Consider the following 20,713-nt stretch of genomic DNA (forward strand, 5'->3'; position numbering starts at 1 on the left):
AAGCTAGCAAGTTTCAGTCGGTAGCGCGAGGCTGCAGTTGTGACTGCTGTAAAATAACTCGTTACCATGGTTACACGCGCCTGCTAAATTTTCGTAAATGTGGGGGTAAACTAAATTCTCTTTTATTAACCTATAATAATTAACGTTGATTTGCAATGCACAGAGACAGTTGTTTTGATTAAAAACAATCAATGAATCAGTCTTCCTTTTAGGATCTTTTAAGCCAAAGAAATGTCAGGCAAATTGAGGACGAACTTTGTGTCTGACTGTCGTAAATGATCTGGTGGACATCTTCAGTTCATGCAGCCATGTGCCTGCCACTACTGTCCGAGAGTTCTTTGCATCCGTGTTTCATTGGAAGTAAGTTAAAATGTATTGTACAGTGCTCATTTTTTTCGTACATATTACACTCCTTTTAAATGTTCTAAATGTTTCGGTCCATTTATATTGTGTAATATTGCAGCCGAACACAGACTACACGAGGCTAGCTAATGCCAGCAGAGCTAACTAGTAAGCTAAATCAGCTAACACCATGGAAGAACTCGATGAGGTCACAGTGTCGATTTTAAGGGGTAATGTATGCAAGTTTTATTTTTAAACAGATTAAATTGACTTTTTTTTTTACATAGGTGTATGAACACGGAAGTGTGTAAATTAAATTCTTTTATAAATGATGTGGTCTATGATGTTTAAGTTAATTTTTACCTTCTACTTCACATGATCATTTCCTCATTTTAGGACCATTTGTAGTTATTTGTGTTACTTATGCAAGTGTATTTATTCATCCTTAGAGGTGGATAGTGCTCAGTAACATTTACTAATTAACATTTAATTGATTAACTTTTGGGATATATATGTATGTGTATACACTTACTTAGCACTTAGTTCCTCCTACGCCGGGCGGTGCATCGGGCAGCTAGTGATCTCCATCGATGTCGGTCAGCAGCGACTGCTTCAGCTTCGTCCCAGGCAATGTCGACAGTTCTCAGATTGTCCATGAATGTTCGACGCCATGTAGTCTTTGGTCAGCTTTGCTTTCGCTTGCCAGTCTGTGGACGCCATGTCATGGCAATCTTAGCTGGGTCGATGAGGGGGTAGGTGTAAAATATGGCCCGCAAAGTGGAAGCGCCTTTCTGCAACAACATCGGCTAATGGGCAGGTGCCTGCTCTTCGTAGGACCTCCTCATTTGTTATTTGGTCCCGGTAGGAAATTCTCAGGATTCGCCGCAGGCCACGTTGTTGAAGCACGTTCAGGTGTTGAATAATTGCACTTGTTGAGCGCCAGGTTTCACTAGCGTAAAGTGCAGTAGGGAAGACGATAGAGTTCAGTAGTCTGATCTTGACCCTAACATTCAGGGAGGTCGAGTTCCAAATAGGTTGGAGACGTCGCAGGACACCAACTGCCTTCCCTACTCTAGCGTCGACATCCCGATCAGAGACCCCGTCATTCGAGATGATGCTGCCAAGATATGTAAAATTCTCCACCTCATCAGCACGTTGTTGGTTGATCATGACAGGAATGCGGGCACGTGCATAGCCAACTCGGAGTACCTTGGTTTTTTTGGCGCTGATTCTTAATCCAACTTTCGTCGCCTCTCTCTGCAGGGCCGCGGTCAACTTTTGGAGGTCTTCCTGAGTCGAGCCCAGCAGGGCGATGTCATCTGCGAAGTCCAAGTCAGTGAGATTACGCGCTTCATGCCAGGGCACACCAATGCCAGCTTGGTCAACTGATCATTGCATGATGAAGTCAATTACCAACAGGAAGAGGAAAGGGGATAGCACGCATCCTTGTCGGACGCCAGTATTGATCTATACACATACATATATACACACACACATATATATATATATGTATATGTGTATATATATGTGTGTGTGTGTGTGTATGTATGTATATACATATTTTTTTATGGCAGATTTCTGACATCTGTCATTTTAATGACATAAGATTTTTATTTTAAAGTGAGAGATATTTGTTATGTAATTATGTGTCTTGCAGCAAACAAGCCTGCAGATATCAACGGTCCAGACACCTACCGTCCAGCAACCTTGGCCAAGCTCAACAAGACCCTACAAACTTTGTTTAAAAGAAAAAACCCAAACCACCAGGTTCTCTAAGCTCCTGGATTTGGAATTTTCAGCCAGAAGAGCATTAATTGATTCAAATACTATTCGGGAGGATGACAGACACAAAAAGGTTCTAGAAGCATATATCATTGCTTCAAGGACATTGGACATGTAAGTCATTATTGAATGCACGTGATTCAAACCAAACACAATGTTTATCATACCAACTCCTTGGTCCTCAGTGAAGTATTGACATGTTTGTATTGATATGCTGAATATTTTATAGGTGATGGAAGAGCTTCATCGCATTTTGGATAAAGATAATGGCAACTTCATCAATGAACTGAAGGAAAGGTGGCAGCAATTTTTCACACCAGTCTATTAATTAATGAAAGACCAAGACAGACTTTTAATTCATTTGAAAGCCTGATGCTTAACATTGTCCACCCCAGCTGTGAAACTCAGAAACCAGTCTTACTTGTTATCATCTATCGTCCACCTGGGCCTTACACAGAGTTTCTGTCTGATTTCTCAGACTTTATATCTAATTTAGTTCTGAGCTCAGATAAAATAATTATTGTGGGTGATTTTAACATCCATGTTGATGCTAAAAATGACAGCCTCAACATGGCATTTAATCTGTTGTTAGACTCAATTGGTTTCTCTCAAAATGTAAAAGAACCCACCCACCACTTTAATCACACTCTAGATCTTGTTTTAACATATGGCATAGAAACTGAACATTTAACAGTGTTTCCTGAAAACCCTCTCCTGTCTGATCATTTCTTGATAACATTTACATTTACAATAATTGATTACGCAGCAGTGGAGAGTGGACTTTATCAAAGTAGATGTCTTTCTGAAAGCGCTGTAACTAAGTTTAAGAATATAATCCAGCCACTGTTATCATCGTCAATGCCCTGTACCATCACAGAGCAGAGCAGCTATCTGAACGCTACCCCAACAGAGGTCGATTATCTTGTTAATAATTTCACCTCCTCACTACGTACGACTCTGGATACTGTAGCTCCGGTGAAAACTAAGGTCTCTAATCAGAAGTACCTGACCCCGTGGTATAATTCTCAAACACGTACCCTAAAGCAGATGACTCGTAATCTGGAGAGGAAATGGCGTGTCACAAATTTAGAGGATCATCATTTAGCCTGGAGAAATAGTTTGTTGCTTTATAAGAAAGCCCTCCGCAAAGCCAGAACTGCTTACTACTCATCACTGATTGAAGAAAATAAGAACAACCCCAGGTTTCTCTTCAGCACTGTAGCCAGGCTGACAAAAAGTCAGAGCTCTTTTGAGCCAACCATCCCTTTAACGTTAACTAGTGATGACTTCATGAACTTCTTCACAAATAAAATTTTTATCATTAGAGAAAAAATTACCAATAATCATCCCACAGATGTAATATTATCTACAGCTACTCCTAGTTTCATTGATGTTAAGTTAGACTCTTTTTCTCCAATCGATCTTTCTGAGTTAACTTCAATAATTACTTCCTCCAAACCATCAACGTGTCTTTTAGACCCCATTCCTACAAAACTGCTCAAAGAAGTCCTGCCATTGATTAATTCTTCGATCTTATATATGATCAACCTATCTCTAATAATCGGCTATGTACCACAGGCCTTCAAGGTGGCTGCAGTTAAACCTTTACTCAAAAAGCCATCTCTAGACCCAGCAGTCTTAGCTAATTATAGGCCAATCTCCAACCTTCCTTTCATATCAAAAATCCTTGAAAGAGTAGTTGTCAAACAGCTAACAGATCATCTGCAGAGGAATGGTTTATTTGAAGAGTTTCAGTCAGGTTTCAGAGTTCATCACAGCACAGAAACAGCTTCTTTAGTGAAGGTTACAAATGATCTTCTTATGGCCTCTGACAGTGGACTCATCTCTGTGCTTGTCCTTCTTGACCTTAGTGCAGCATTCGATACTGTTGACCATAATATCCTGTTAGAGCGATTAGAACATGCTGTAGGTATTACAGGTATTGCACTGCAGTGGTTTGTATCATATCTATCTAATAGACTCCAATTTGTGCATGTAAATGGAGAGTCCTCTTCACACACTGAGGTTAATTATGGAGTTCCACAGGGTTCAGTGCTAGGACCAATTCTGTTTACATTATACATGCTTCCCCTAGGCAGCATCATTAGAAGACATAGCATACATTTTCACTGCTATGCAGATGACACCCAGCTCTATCTGTCCATGGAGCCAGGTAACACACACCAATTAGTTAAACTGCAGGAATGTCTTAAAGACATAAAGACTTGGATGGCCACTAACTTTCTGCTTCTTAACTCAGATAAAACTGAGGTCATTGTACTCGGCGCTGAAAAGCTTAGAAATATGGTATCTAAGCAGATTCTTACTCTGGATGGCATTACCTTGGCCTCCAGTAACACTGTGAGGAACCTTGGAGTCATTTTTGACCAGGATATGTCCTTCAACGCACATATTAAACAAATATGTAAGACTGCGTTCTTCCATTTGCGCAACATCTCTAAAATTAGAAATATCCTGTCTCAGAGTGATGCTGAAAAACTAGTTCATGCATTTATTACTTCCAGGCTGGACTACTGCAATTCATTATTATCAGGATGTCCAAAAAACTCACTGAAAAGCCTTCAGTTAATCCAAAATGCTGCAGCAAGAGTACTGACAGGGACTAGAAAGAGAGAGCATATTTCTCCTGTTTTGGCTTCCCTTCATTGGCTTCCTGTTAAATCCAGAATTGAATTCAAAATCCTGCTCCTCACATACAAGGTCTTAAATAATCAGGCCCCATCTTATCTTAATGACCTTGTAGTACCATATTACCCTATTAGAGCACTTCGCTCCCACTCTGCAGGCCTACTTGTTGTTCCTAGAGTATTTAAAAGTAGAATGGGAGGGAGAGCCTTCAGTTTTCAGGCCCCTCTTCTGTGGAACCAGCTTCCAGTTTGGATTCGGGAGACAGACACTATCTCTACTTTTAAGATTAGGCTTAAAACTTTCCTTTTTGCTAAAGCATATAGTTAGGGCTGGACCAGGTGACCCTGAATCCTCCCTTAGTTATGCTGCAATAGATGTAGGCTGCCGGGGATTCCCATGATGCATTGAGTTTTTCCTTTCCAGTCACCTTTCTCACTCACTATGTGTTAACAGACCTCTCTGCATTGAATCATATCTGTTATTAACCTCTGTCTCTCTTCCACAGCATGTCTTTATCCTGTCTTCCTTCTCTCACCCCAACCGGTCGCAGCAGATGGCCGCCCCTCCCTGAGCCTGGTTCTGCCGGAGGTTTCTTCCTGTTAAAAGGGAGTTTTTCCTTCCCACTGTCGCCAAAGTGCTTGCTCATAGGGGGTCATATGATTGTTGGGCTTTTCTCTGTATCTATGAAGCGCCTTGAGGCGACATTTGTTGTGATTTGGCGCTATATAAATAAAATTGAATTGAATTGAATTTTAACCCGAGATTCAACTGTACAGTTTGAGCAGGAGCTGAATAACGTGACTGAAAAAAATCGCAGTGTTTGCCCAGCTTAATGCAGACTGTTTAAACTAAACAAGCTGCTGTTTCACATAATAAATCCTGTCAGCCGCAGTATTGCCTTCTGTTTTAACAGTTAAAGCAGTAGAGATGAGCTGTTTACATGTGCGTTGAACTCTAGCGTCATTAACTAGAGGCTAGCTGTTAGCTTATAGCTCACGCTAGCTAACCAGCGTGCAGTTAAAAGGACAGCCGAAGCTGCACAAAACACCCACAAACTTATTTCACTACAACGTAACGCCGAAAATATGACTCACAGCTCGAGCTTGACACAGCTACTGTAACATAAGACTGACATCCAGCTAACCACAGCTAAAAAGATATTTAGAGAAAACTTACCGTTTCCTCAGGTTACACGAGATGAGTTTTTTCACGCTGAAAAGTAGGTTTGTTTTGGCTCTCACTGAAGACATAGCTGTTCTTTTGTACAGCTTTTAAGCGAAACATTCATCCTCTTCAGCTCTAGCGTAGACGACTGGCTCTGCCAGGTTTTCATGTTTCTTCTTTCCGTGTGTCCGCTACTTTGAAACGCTTGGGCCGCTCTGTCCGCCACAGTTTCAAACTGGTCATGTGACTGCATGGCCACATCTCATTGGTAAAAAAAATTACCGGAAACTCCACTGGTGGCATGTTATCTAATGTGTTAAACTAATTATTTTTTAAAAAAGTAACGAGTCAAATTTGGCAAATGTAGCGGAGTAAAAGTACCGTTTCTTCTTCACAAATGTACTCAAGTAAAAGTAGTTTTTCCTTTCCAGTCACCTTTCTCACTCACTATGTGTTAACAGACCTCTCTGTATTGAATCATATCTGTTATTAATCTCTGTCTCTCTTCCACAGCATGTCTTTTATCCTGTCTTCCTTCTCTCACCCCAACCGGTCGCAGCAGATGGCCGCCCCTCCCTGAGCCTGGTTCTGCCGGAGGTTTCTTCCTGTTAAAAGGGAGTTTTTCCTTCCCACTGTCGCCAAAGTGCTTGCTCATAGGGGGTCATATGATTGTTGGGCTTTTCTCTGTATCTATGAAGTGCCTTGAGGCGACATTTGTTGTGATTTGGCGCTATATAAATAAAATTGAATTGAATTGAATTGAATTGAATGATTTCTGCCAGAAGGTGCAGTTTTTTGGTGTATGGAAAAAGATGCTGAAACCCCCAATGGGAATGGATAAAGGTAAGCAATGATGTTTTGTGTTATTGGTGATCAGAGTATAGTTTGGATCTTAAGGCATGTTAAAGCAGTAGTCCGTAAAGTGATGTCACTGAGGACAGGAGGAGGAGATTTTGAAATTTTAAAGGTCTAATCCCCCACTCCCCCTCTCCTTCTGGAAGGAGCTGAAAGCCACACCTCCTACAAGTCACGCGCAGGGAAAACAGACTCAAAGGCTAAAAATAAAAACCAACAGGCCGATGTAGTGAAAGGTTGAGCGCTGCACTAATCAGTGAGCCAACATAACTTACAGTGCAAGTTAAAGCCCTTTTCGTTCCCGTCCCTCCCCTCCTGAGTTAGCATGAAGTTTACAGACTGACATTAATGCAATGTAGGTCCAGTTAGCATTCAAGCTAGAGTCATATTAGCCTACTGTAAACACAGTGTACAGCAATTATCTACACCCCTTTAAAAAAAAAAAAAAAAAGTTGACAGTTCCCTAAAATAAATTTTGTGTTTTACCTGTCTAAAAGAAACTTTAGACAGGTAAAACTTTAGACAACTTTATATCAGTTTTGAGCCCTTGTACATCATGAAGCTGCATCCATCTTTTAAAAGCAAATTCTGCTCAACTGCCGTAAACGTATAACCGCAGTTTTTGAGGGACTTTTAAACTGCTTAAATTTTCTTTGTGAAGTAGAAGGCAGTCCAGGGATTGGTACTCCTTGTTTTGGTTGCTCTACAGTGTTCCTTCTGGCTTATTAAAAGCTGACTTAGGCATGTCGCTCCATTGTTGTGCAAGCTGGGGTGCATATTAATTGACTGACAGCTCCCTCTAGAGATTACACAAACCTATTGGTCAACGCTCTAAGCTCGCTTGACTGATTTGTTTTGTTGTAGAGGCAGGAGGAGGGAGTTGGGGGAAATAAAAAGTATGACAAATTACCTACTTTAAATCAGAGAACATGGTCGGATAGTCACATTTAAGCATGTTTTAGGTTACTTTAACAAGTTAAAACTATGGACTACAGGTTTAATTGCCGTGTTAGTGTCTTGTTCACCTTTTATCCAATCACTGGCCAAATGTGGGGTTTTTTTTGTTTGTTTTTCAATTGTATACCTTTTTGATCAATTTTAATCTTGAGTATTTTGTTCAAGTGTGGTAATGAGATGATGATTCTTTTTTCTGTACAGCTGAACAGGCTCTCGAGATCCTACGTGTGCTACCATCATTGTTCCCATCCAACTCATCGTATGAGATGCAAGTGAGGCTCTGGTGCATGTCCTTGAGGTGAGCTGTGCAAAATGTAGCTTTCTGTTGTTGTTTTTTTGTTTTTGTTTTTTTTTGGGGGGGGGTTGTTTGTTTTTTTTGTTACTTTTTTTTGTGACAGCAGTACTGGGGGGGGGGGGGGGGGGGCTTCTTCTGATGAGTGCCAAAGTGTTTCATATTCACATACTGTATGTTCTAATCCTTCAAAGGTACCTAGAACATATTTTTGGGGAATGCGGATTCTCACAAGTTAGATCACTGTGGCCAGTAAATACAAACATGGATGTATTATGTGGTAGCAGATTTTATCACCTCAATGATAACCAATTAAATGTAGCCTTGGTTTTATGTTTTTCAGGAAGGCTAGACATATGTGAACAGTAATTGCATTGAGAATAATTAAAAGTAGCAAATTCAGATGTAGTTTCTCACAACTTCAACTTTTGTTGTAATTTAGCTTTAATTTTGTTGAAACAAAAGTGCATAATCCTTACAAAAGTATGTCTGTGTTATGTTTTAAAGGACCAAGAAGACCCTAATACCTATTTGATGAAACGTCCTCTCTCCTGCCCAGTCCTGATCGTGAGTCCGTCCAACTGCATCCTAGCGGTAGGCGATGTGCCAATAACCAAGTTTCCAAAAGACGAGGTTACGGAGGGTGCTTTATACCTTATGGCCTACTATTATACCCTACACCTTACATACCCAAAGTGTGTAGCCTCTCTGCTGTCCATCATACAGACAGAGGTTCTCTTGGACAAAATCCATGAGCAAGATCTCACATCATCTTACAAGAAGAGCATGGCTGACTGGAATGCTTTTATTGGCCAGTAGAGCCAGTGTGGTTACAATGTGGACTATAGGAAAGCACTTCTTCTCTCCTTCCAAGGCTACTACAGTCCATGTTGGTTGCGATTGATTTTTGTTTGGAAATTGGCCAGATTAGCCCAGTTTATAATTAAGGGTGCACGATAATATTGGCGAACATGCCGACATTTTATGTTTGGTTTGTGCAGTATAGAGACTGCCTAGCTTTTAGTTGATTTTAAAGTTTTTTTGTTTTTTTTTTTAATGTTGAGTTTAGGCTACAGTGTATTCAGCAGATAGTCTCCGTGCACCCTTAATGATAATTTTACAATGGTATTGTTTAGGGATGCACCGATACCACTTTTTTGGAAACGAGTACGAGTACTTGCATTTCAGTACTCGCCGATACCGAGTACTTAATAAAAACATGATTTAAATTTGCAGGTAACAGCTTTCGTCCTATATTTTAACAAAAAACAAACAAGGGACTAGTTTGGAATTAAGAACATTTATTTACAATGAAAAGCAGGTTGTATGCAACATATTACAGAATAAATAATTATTAAAAAACAAAATTCAATTTTAAATTTGTTCGTCTGTTTCTCTGTTTAGAAGTCTCACTAGCACAGTCACAGCTGGGATGACATCAGAGGCTAGTGCGTCGTAGCTGCTCACTTTTTTAGTTAGTTCCTCAAAGGGGGCGAGGATGGCAACAGTCGTCTCCATAAGAGCCCATTGGTGAATGGTGAGATAGTCAGGGAGTTCGTGCACTCGCTTTTGCTCAATGAGGGACTGGAGCATGTAATACGTGCTGTTCCAGTGCGTCTGTACGTCCTGCTGCAGTCTCTTTATTGGCTGGTTGAGCTGTCCCTGAATGTCCTCGAGGCGGGAGTAGGCTAAGGCAGAGTGTTTAAAATGCCCAACTATTTTCTGTCCCACTGCTGTAGCATCAGCTATGCTCCTCTGTGCTAATAAGCATGGGTAAATAAGCATGGGTAAATAAGCGTGGGTAAACTCTTTGTACTTGTTGTGTTGGGATTTTAGGTGCTTGATTAAATTGCTTGTGTTAAATGCGCTACCTTTAGAGCCTCCTCTGGACAATTTCGCTGAGCACAATTTGCAGTCCGCCTTTGTTTTCGCGTCTTCGTTCACTTTTTGATATAGTTCCACACAGCTGACTTGTCTCGCCTCACTTTCTCCCCGCTCTGAGCTGCAGCCGGGGCCTGGGGGCGGGCACTCGGCGCCTGTGATTAACCCCTTACATGCCGCTCAAACATAGAGAGGTCTCAGACCGTGGTATCGGTCCTCGGTATCGACTTTTAAGTAGAAGTACGAGAACTTTAGAAAATGTGGTATCGAGGCCGATACCCGATACCGGTACCGGTATCGGTGCATCCCTAGTATTGTTTGAAGAATGTTGTCAAATGTCCATGTTAATATAGCCCAGGACCTTTTAATTTAAATGATAAAAACACTTTGTATTAATAACAAATGTTACAGGTTGAGCAGTTTTAGTATGCCAGCAGTGTGTTTGTCTGTGCTTTGAATTGTGCCTGTGCAATGCACAGATTTTAGCAGTGTATTAAGGGCCAGATTGGGCAGAACAAAAAGTCACTGCAAAATGGCTTCTTTAATGCAGTCCTCTCTGTTTATGGGGCTTTACCAATAAAGTTGCTGCTCTGCAAATCTATAGTTTTCATTTTTTTGTCTTATAAGCAGTAGGTAAATGTCTTGAATCTAGAACAGTATTATTGCTGTATAGAAAGGTAAATGCACTAGAAATGGAGAATTATTACAAAAATACTAGTAAAAGAATGCTAACTTAAATAAATTTTGTCTCAAAATGCCAGTTTCTAATCTTATTTCATGTAAGGTGTTGGACTTAAATCTAAAACAGTGTCACATTTTAGAACTGAAAATAAGTTATATACACTTAAAACAAAGAGTGTGATGTTGGAAGGTTTAAAAAAGAAAAAGCTACTTTTGAGGGGAAAATGCTACTTTTGAGCGTCACAAACTTATTATGAGACACAAAACTTCACAACACTAGTAAAATATAGCTAAGAATGAGTTTTTCTGGCTAATTTCAAGATCTTGTAAGGCTTAATAAACTGTCTTATTTCAAGAAATCTTGTCAAGAGAATTTTCACTTGTTCCATTGGCAGATTTTTTCACTTATGTCAAGCTAAAATATCTTGTATTAAGTTTTTTTTCTTGTTTTTGGAGGGCCATTTTTTCCGGTGTATTCGTCACTGATTGAAGAAAATAAGAACAACCCCAGGTTTCTCTTCAGCACTGTAGCCAGGCTGACAAACAGTCAGAGCTTCCCTTTAACGTTAACTAGTAATGACTTCATGAACTTCTTCACAAATAAAATTCTTATCACTAGAGAAAAAATTACCAATAATCATCCCACAGATGTAATATTATCTACAGCTAGTCTTAGTACCATTGATGTTAAGTTAGACTCTTTTTCTCCAATTGATCTTTCTGAGTTAACTTCACTAATTACTTCCTCCAAACCATCAACGTGTCTTTTAGACCCCATTCCTACAAAACTGCTCAAAGAAGTCCTGCCATTAATTAATTCTTCGATCTTAAAAATGATCAACCTATCTCTAATAATCGGCTATGTACCACAGGCCTTCAAGCTGGCTGTAGTTAAACCTTTAATCAAAAAGCATCTGTAGACCCAGCAGTCTTAGCTAATTATAGGCCAATCTCCAACCTTCCTTTCATATCAAACATCCTTGAAAGAGTAGTTGTCAAACAGCTAACAGATCATCTGCAGAGGAATGGTTTATTTGAAGAGTTTCAGTCAGGTTTCAGAGCTCATCACAGCACAGAAACAGCTTTAGTGAAGGTTACAAATGATCTTCTTATGGCCTCTGACAGTGGACTCATCTCTGTGCTTGTCCTGCTAGACCTTAGTGCAGCATTCGATACTGTTGACCATAATATCCTATTAGAGCGATTAGAGCATGCTGTAGGTATTACAGGTACTGCACTGCAGTGGTTTGTATCATATCTATCTAATAGACTCCAATTTGTACATGTAAATGGAGAGTCCTCTTCACACACTGAGGTTAATTATGGAGTTCCACAGGGTTCAGTGCTAGGACCAATTCTGTTTACATTATACATGCTTCCCCTAGGCAGCATCATTAGAAGACATAGCATACATTTTCACTGCTATGCAGATGACACCCAGCTCTATCTGTCCATGGAGCCAGGTAACACACACCAATTAGTTAAACTGCAGGAATGTCTTAAAGACATAAAGACCTGGATGGCCACTAACTTTCTGCTTCTTAATTCAGATCAAACTGAGGTCATTGTACTCGGCCCTGAAAATCTTAGAAATATGGTATCTAACCAGACTCTTACTCTGGATGGCATTACCTTGGCCTCCAGTAACACTGTGAGGAACCTTGGAGTCATTTTTGACCAGGACATGTCCTTCAACGCACATATTAAACAAATATGTAAGACTGCGTTCTTCCATTTGCGCAACATCTCTAAAATTAGAAATATCCTGTCTCAGAGTGATGCTAAAAAACTAGTTCATGCATTTATTACTTCCAGGCTGGACGACTGTAATTCATTATTATCAGGATGTCCTAAAAACTCGCTAAAAAGCCTTCAGTTAATCCAAAATGCTGCAGCAAGAGTACTGACAGGGACTAGAAAGAGAGAGCGTATTTCTCCAGTATTGGCTTCCCTTCATTGGCTTCCTGTTAAATCCAGAATTGAATTCAAAATCCTGCTCATCACATACAAGGTCTTAAATAATCAGGCCCCATCTTATCTTAATGACCTTGTAGTACCATATCACCCTGCACTGCAAATTAATTGTAGCTTAACAAGATTTATTGTCTTAAATTTAGCCAGATTATCTTGTCCATCTTGTTTTGAACATTACAAGCTAGTTTCCAGTCGCATGTGTTAGATGATTAGACTTGTTTCAAGTATATAATGCTTTTATTTCTTATTTAGACTGTATATCTAAAAATGAACCATTTTACATGTATTTTCAAGCAAAAATAGCTTTTAGATAAAGTGTAAAACAAAAAAAATATCTCAAAATAAGAAACATTCACCTTTTTCTTTGAAATAAGAAAGTCAATCATTGGAAGGTATATTTATTTCAGGTTTTTAAGTCCAAAGATAGGGTTTAAACCATTTGCTGAAATGAGTATAAGAGACCTGTCACAGATGTATTTGTTACCATGTAAAATAAGCCACTTTACTCTAACGGCATGATGTATAGCATCTTCAATCCCCCAAAAATTCTACAACCTTGATTGCAAATGCTCCATTTTAGCAACCTGTGATGCAGGACCTAGTTCTTTCTCATTTACAAATATCATATCATATATCATATCATCACTTTAACAACACTCCAGCAGCTGATTGTGGTTTACAAGAGACTTGCACACATTCTTAAAGTTTAATTTGGCTGACCATTGTTTAAAAAAACTGTTTAGACTTGAATCTTATGCACATATGACGTATTACAGGTCCCAGGGCAATAATCTGAGAGGGAAGATGCAGCATGTAATGTTGCTTTGGGATTACATTGTTTTCATGGAACAATTGACTGGCTTGTTTAAGATGATCTTCTATAATTTTTTTAGTTTGGACACAGTTTGTAAAGACACAACTGGGGCAAAAAGTATTTTAACAATTTCTATTAAATCCAAAATAAACTGGATAAAGGGATTTTTCTCTACAAGACTGTCCAATAAGAATGGCAAAATCTTGATCAATATAAGCATTTGTCCAGAGGATTGTTTGAGTCTGTCACTTGAAGCTAAAGTAGCATTAATTTATTTTTATGAATTATAGAACATTTTTTGAGACATTTTATTAAATTCAATCAGTTTATATTCCAAAATGTCTTTTTCCCAAAGTCTGTTTTTGTTTCATAATGGGGTTTTTCATATTGGTGTATTTATTTCAGAAGGTCATTTAACAACTGAATTTCTTAGTCAGGCAATCAGGGTCAGTGGGTGGGATCTGAACGCTCATTGGCTGCTGCTTAAACAGGTGCTTAAAATTAAAGTGTCTCAAAATGCTTCTATTATTACAAAAAAGTCGTAGTGAAATATCCATCCATCCATCTTCATCCGCTTTATCCGGGGCCTGGTCGCGGGGGCAGCAGCCTAAGCAAAGAGGCCCAGACCTCCCTCTCCCCAGCCACCTCCTCCAGCTCATCCGGGGGAACTCCAAGGCGTTCCCAGGCCAGCCGAGAGATATAATCTCTCCAGCGTGTCCTGGGTCTGCCCCGGGGCCTCCTCCCGGTGGGACATGCCTGGAACACCTCACCCAGGAGGCGCCCAGGGGGCATCCTTGTCAGATGCCCAAACCACCTCAGCTGGCTCCTTTCGATGTGGAGCAGCAGCGGCTCTACTCTGAGCCCCTCCTGGATGGCCGAACTTCTCACCCTATCTCTAAGGGAGATGCCAGCCACCCTTCGGAGGAAGCTCATTTCTGCCGCTTGTATCCGCGATCTCGTCCTTTCGGTCACTACCCACAGCTCGTGGCCATAGGTGAGGGTAGGGACGTAGATCGACCGGTAAATTGAGAGCTTCGCTTTTACACTCAGCTCCCTCTTCACCACGACGGACCGGTGCAGCGTTTGCATTACTGCAGCCGCAGCCCCAATCCGTCTGTCGATCTCCGGCTCCCTTCTCCCATCACTCGCGAACAAGACCCCAAGATACTTGAACTCCTCCACTTGGGGCAGGACCTCATCCCCGGGTCTGGGCACTCCACCCTTTTCCGGCTGAGAACCATGGCCTCAGATTTGGAGGTGCTGATCCTCATTCCCGCTGCTTCACACTCGGCTGCGAACCGCTCCAGTGCGAGCTGGAGGCCCTCACCCGATGAAGCCAACAGAACCACATCATCCGCAAAGATCAGAGATGAGATCCTGAGGCCACCAAAGCGAAAGCCCTCCGCCACTTGGCTGCGCCTAGAAATCCTGTCCATAAAAATTATGAACAGAACCGGTGACAAAGGGCAGCCCTGGCGGAGCCCATCAACCACCGGGAACGAGTCCGACTTATTGCCGGCAATGCGAACCAAGCTCTTGCAACGGTTGTATAGGGATCGAATGGCCCGTAGCAATGGGCTAGACACCCCATACTCCCGCAACACCTCCCACAGGACACCCCGAGGGACACGGTCGAATGCCTCGAGAGGATGAAGAGCTGGTCCAGTGTTCCGTGACCAGGACGAAAACCGCATTGTTCCTCCTGCATCAGAGGTTCGACTAGCGGACGAACTCTCCTTTCCAGCACCCTGGCATAGACTTTCCCGGGGAGGCTGAGGAGTGTGATCCCCCTGTAGTTGGAACACACCCTCCGGTCCCCCTTCTTAAAGATGGGGACCACCACCCCGGTCTGCCAATCCACGGGTACTGCCCCTGATCTCCACGCAACATTGCAGAGGCGTGTCAACCAGGACAGCCCTACAACGTCCAGAGCCTTCAGGAACTCGGGGCGGACCTCATCAACACCAGGGGCTCTCCCACCAAGGAGTTGTTTAACTGCCTCAGTGACCTCGCCCCTGGAAATTGGCGGGTCATTCCCCTCATCCCCAGACTCTGCTTCCTACTCGGAAGACGCGTCAGTGGGATTAAGGAGGTCCTCGAAGTATTCCTTCCACCGCCTGACAATTTTCTCAGTCAACGTCAGCAGCGCTTCGCCAGCACTATACACAGTGCAGGTAGAGCACCGCTTTCCCCTCCTGAGACGCCTGACGGTTTGCCAGAACCTCTTCGAGGCAGTCCGAAAGTCTTTTTCCATGGCCTCTCCGAACTCCTCCCACACCCGAGTTTTTGCTTCAGCCACTGCCCGAGCCGCATTCCGCTTGGCCTGTCGATACCTGTCGGCTGCCTCCGGAGTCCCACAGGCTAACCAAGCCCGATAGGACTCCTTCTTCAGCCTGGTGGCTCCCTTCACCTCTGGTGACCACCATTTGGTTCGGGGATTACCACCACGACAGGCACCAACCACCTTGCGGCCGCAGCTCAATGCAGCAGCTTCGGCAATGGAGGCGCTGAACATGGTCCATTCGGACTCGATGTCCCCCGCCTCCCTCGGAATGCTGTTGAAGCTCTGCCGGAGGTGTGCGTTGAAGATCTCGCGGACTGGGGCCTCTGCTAGTCGTTCCCAGCACACCCTCACTACGCGTTTAGGTGCACCAGGTCTGTCCAGCGTCCTCCCCCGCCACCTGATCCAACTCACCACCAGGTGGTGATCAGTTGACAGCTCAGCCCCTCTCTTTACCCGAGTGTCCAGAACATATGGTCGCAGGTCTGGTGATACGATTACAAAATCGATCATCGACCTACGGCCTAGAGCGTCCTGGTGCCACGTGCACTTATGGACACTCTTATGTTCGAACAAGGTGTTCGTTATGGCCAAACTGTGATTAGCACAGAAGTCCAATAACAAAGCACCGCTCGGGTTCAGGTCAGGGAGGCCGTTCCTCCCAATCACGCCTCTCCAGGTCTCGCTGTCGTTACCCACGTGAGCATTGAAGTCTCCCAGCAGGACAACAGAGTCTCCAGGTGGAGCACCTTCCAGCACCCCCCCCAGGGACTCTAAGAAGGCTGGGTACTCCAAACTGCCACTCGGCGCATAAGCGCAGATGACAGTCAGGACCCGTTCCCCGACCCTAAGGCGCAGGGAACAAACCCTCTCGTCCACCGGGAAAAACCCCAACGTACCAGCAGCAAGCCGAGGGGATATTAGAATACCCACCCCAGCCCGCCGCCTCTCACCAGGGGCAACTCCAGACTGAGACAGAGTCCAGCCCCTCTCCAGGAGACTGGTTCCAGAGCCCAAGCCGTGCGTAGAGGTGAGCCCGACTATATCTAGCCGGTACCTCTCAACCTCACGCACTAACTCAGGCTCCTTCCCCACCAGAGAGGTGACATTCCATGTCCCTATTGCCAGTCTTGGCAGCCGGGGGTCAGTCCGCCAGGGCCTCCGCTCCTGGCCGCCACCCGGCACACAATGCACCCGACCCCTATGGCGCCTCCTGCGGGTGGTGGGCCTGCGGGAGGATGGGCCCATGTCTCCTCTTCGGGCTGTGCCCGGCCGGGCCCCATGGACTAAGGCCCGGCCACCAGACGCTCGCCCTCGGGCACCCTCCCCGGGCCTGGCTCCAGGGCGGGGCCCCGGTAACCCTATCCCAGGCAGGGTAAACTGTTCCCTCTGTGTTTTTTTCATAAGGGTCTTTTGAATCGCTCTTTGTCTGGTCCCTCACCCAGGACCAATTTGCCATGGGAGACCCTACCAGGGGGCAAAAGCCCCCAGACAACATAGCCCCTGGGATCCCTGGGACACACAAACCCCTCCACCACGATAAGGTTGCGATTCACGGAGGAGAAAGGTGCTTAAAATTAAAGTGTCTCAAAATGCTTCTATTATTACAAAAAAGTCGTAGTGAAATAAATATTTAATAAAATATTATAAAAACACATAATGTAAAATAAAAATTAAATGACACATTTTTAACACTTTAGTGTTCCATAGTCTGGTTCATATTAAAAAGTTAAATAATGTATTAGCACTAGGTTAGGTTAGGTTCCTGTATTCCTCGGTACAACCATCAATCCCACATATCACACTAAAGTCTGGACTACGGCTATGAATTGTATTAATATGGCTCAAAAGAGACTTTAATGTTAAGGCAACAAAAACAAAACAAATCCCACACCTCCAACACGCCATCTTGTTTGGGGAAAAGACCTGAAAGAAGTTCTTGGCGGGCAGAGTAGTAGAGGTCAATACCAAGTTTGAAGGGGTGGTTTATACCAAGTCTGCATTTAACTTGTGTGGTAATGTGATTGTAAAGACGACTACCACAGTCATAGTAATTGATGGGTTATTTGTTAAAATTTGTTTTCTAATGCCGGTTCATTATGCATGTTATGTTCACGTTTTACAAGGGGAGGGAGCAGGTTCGGACTGGATTCTGTTGAGGTAATTAACTTTTGCTCACAAACATTTCGGGTTCTTTTAGCTTTGACTTACTGTAGTAACATCAGTCGTGGTCAAATATTAAGTTTTGCCAAGGCAGCATTATCAGTTCACTACCAATTAGGTAGTTGGCCAAAACCGCCCCACAAGAGCTAGCTAGCTTAGTTCATTCAGTATGCTGAATTGTTAGCATGCAGTGAGAGTTTAAAATTATTAATGGTGCTAGTTGGGTAAATTTAGTTTCGTGTTCAATATACTTAACATAGCTATACGACAAAAGAACTACAGTTGATATCCGCCTTTGCAAAAGTCCGTTTTGGATGTCCCACCCACGGAAAATAAAAAGCTGCAGTGTTTTTTTTTTCCTTCTTAAGCTGCGCGCTCTCTCTCTGCACTGTGCTTGGTGTGTTTGTATGTGCAACTTGGGAGGACCCATACTGGTTTGAGACAAATCTCACAATCGAGCTCATAACTTTACAACGCTGTTTTCGAATTAACTTATGGATAACTTAAGGCTGCAGCTCCAGCACCAGTCAAACTGTCGGCTTACATCCAGCGCTCTATGCTGCTTACATTTTTTTTTTTTTTTGTTATGGAAAAAGACAGGGGTGTAGGACAGATCTATATTTAACTTAAATGAGGATTTACTTAAGTCATCAAGATTTAACTGTCTTATGATCAAAATTACATTTAACCAACATGAGTTTATTCAAATTTTATTTGCAATTCCGGTTTGGGTGATGAAATTAAAGATAACACAAGGGAATAAAATAATGCACATTTATGAATGCCATCTTTACCTATAGATTTACTTTAAGCTTCATTTCAGACAGATTATGATTAATCATATAAACTATTGTAAGTTGTAAATATGAATTTAATTCCAATTAGTTATGTTGTAAACTATTAATATAAATCAGGTCACTTTAACCTTGCTGAACTGAGGTAACATTTTTTCTTATTGGATGAAGTGGCCTAATCTGAGCTTTGATCATTTGTTAAATGATTTGATAGGCAGTTGGTTCAGGTTCAAGGTTCTTTATTTGTCACATGCATAGTCATACAAGTATAACACACAATGAAATGTAACCTGACACGCTCCTCGACTTGTGCAAAAATAAAAAAAAAAGGGGGGGGGGGGGGGGGGGGGGGAAGAAGGATGTATACATTTAAAGAGATGTACTTTTACATCTTTCAGAAAACTTTTACATTTCTGAAAGTTACGGACTTTTATTTACAGCTGCCAACATAGATGAGGTCTTGCTCCACACCCTCAGTAGGGACGATTTAAGGGACCTGCTTCCAGGGCCTGAAAATTTTATGAGGAGGAAACAGTTGTGGGCTCAAGTTTACAAAGAGGCAAGTTTTGCCGCTTTTGATTTCAAAACACCTAGCACAAGACATTTTGTTTAGGACTCCTGTAATATAACTATTTTTGTTTTCTTATTTAGGATGAAACTAAAGGCGTCTCATCGATATCTCACCATGTGACCAGGGAGAAGATTATGATGCAGATTCAAGTGGTGGATCAAACATGCTTTTGCCACCAAGGAGCAGTTCTGGTGACAACAGTTGTAAGTGAAAGATTACAATTATGGCAATAATATTGAACTGAAAGTTGATTTAGTTCTTTCTTTCCTGTTCTGTTTAAACATAGCCCTGTTCAGGACACTACTAACTTTCTTCCCATCATGAGCTGTACCACCCAAGAAGATGGGACATGCCAGTGAAGCACTGATTCATGTCCTTCAGGTCTGTGTTTCTTCATATTTGTTATCAAATAATGCCCCTAAAGCATTCACTTTAACAGTGTATTTGACATATGACCTTTTTATCGATGCCAAGTCCTCCAACAATGTAGTTTATATTTGGAAAAGTGTGCAGAAATCTGAAATGGCACAAACACTGATAGATCAAAAATGTCAATAAAAATAATAAAAAAAATCATAAAGAAATTAAAAACAGAAATTGTAAATAATTACATATTTAACTATCACAGGTGCAGTATATTTGTCATTTCCTAAAGTGTGTAAAGACATAATCCTAACGGTGATGAGGCAGAATTTATTACATTTTTTCAATGGCATGAATATTTTGGGATTTTCTATACAGTATTTGTCAATCTAAAGAAAAAAAAGATTAATATGGTCTGTAGCGCATCTGATCTATGGTTGTCATCATTCATGTATCACCCCAGGGGTGCACCCCAAAGGAATCAATAAAGTGAAGTCTACTTGTGGTTAAGTATTTGAACTACCCTGATAGCTTTGAAGTTTCTCTGTACATTGTACAATTTTGTCTTTGTTTTTCTTTTGCCAACAGAAGATCCAGCGTCAGCCCCGTTCTGCTCTTTGAAGGGTCCCGCTGTCTTATTGCAGTTGGAACCACTCCCATTACCACATTTGCCACAGATGACCTTGGAGAAGGTTTGCTGTATCTTATGGCATACTACTACACCCTGCATCTCACCTATCCTAAATGTGTGTCAACGCTTCTGTCTGTCATTCAGACTGAAGTGTTAAAGGACAAAATCCATGAGCAAGACACCACAGGCTCATACAAAAAAAGTCATGGCAGGCTGTAGGAATTTTTATTGAACGTAGAGCTGTTTGAGCAAGATGTAACTTAGGTCTTGAATTCTTTTTTTTTTTATTATTATTCTTATTAATGTAATACAAAGTACTTTTTCTTTAAACACATCTGTTCTGCAAATTCTGTTTAAAATTGCAAATGCTCTTTTTATTACATTTTATATGTTGAGTAGCTAACTGATTTAGCAGTTCTAAAAGGAACACAAAATAACAATGTTACACTTACGATATGTCTTTAAATTTTTGTGTACTATGATTGACTGAAATATTTGTTACTGTTTGGAGAGTTTGTT

The 20,713-nt window shown here is 41.9% G+C and overlaps 1 pseudogene; it reads left to right on the forward strand.

Annotated features, from left to right (window-relative positions):
* The first annotated feature begins 932 nt into the window (after positions 1 to 932).
* Positions 933 to 20,431, forward strand: LOC148102320 (uncharacterized; annotated as a pseudogene).
* Positions 20,432 to 20,713: the final 282 nt, after the last annotated feature.

This window comes from Neolamprologus brichardi, chromosome 7, assembly GCF_056152115.1.
Source record: "Neolamprologus brichardi isolate AB-2024 chromosome 7, ASM5615211v1, whole genome shotgun sequence".
In the NCBI taxonomy this organism is placed as follows: domain Eukaryota; kingdom Metazoa; phylum Chordata; class Actinopteri; order Cichliformes; family Cichlidae; genus Neolamprologus; species Neolamprologus brichardi.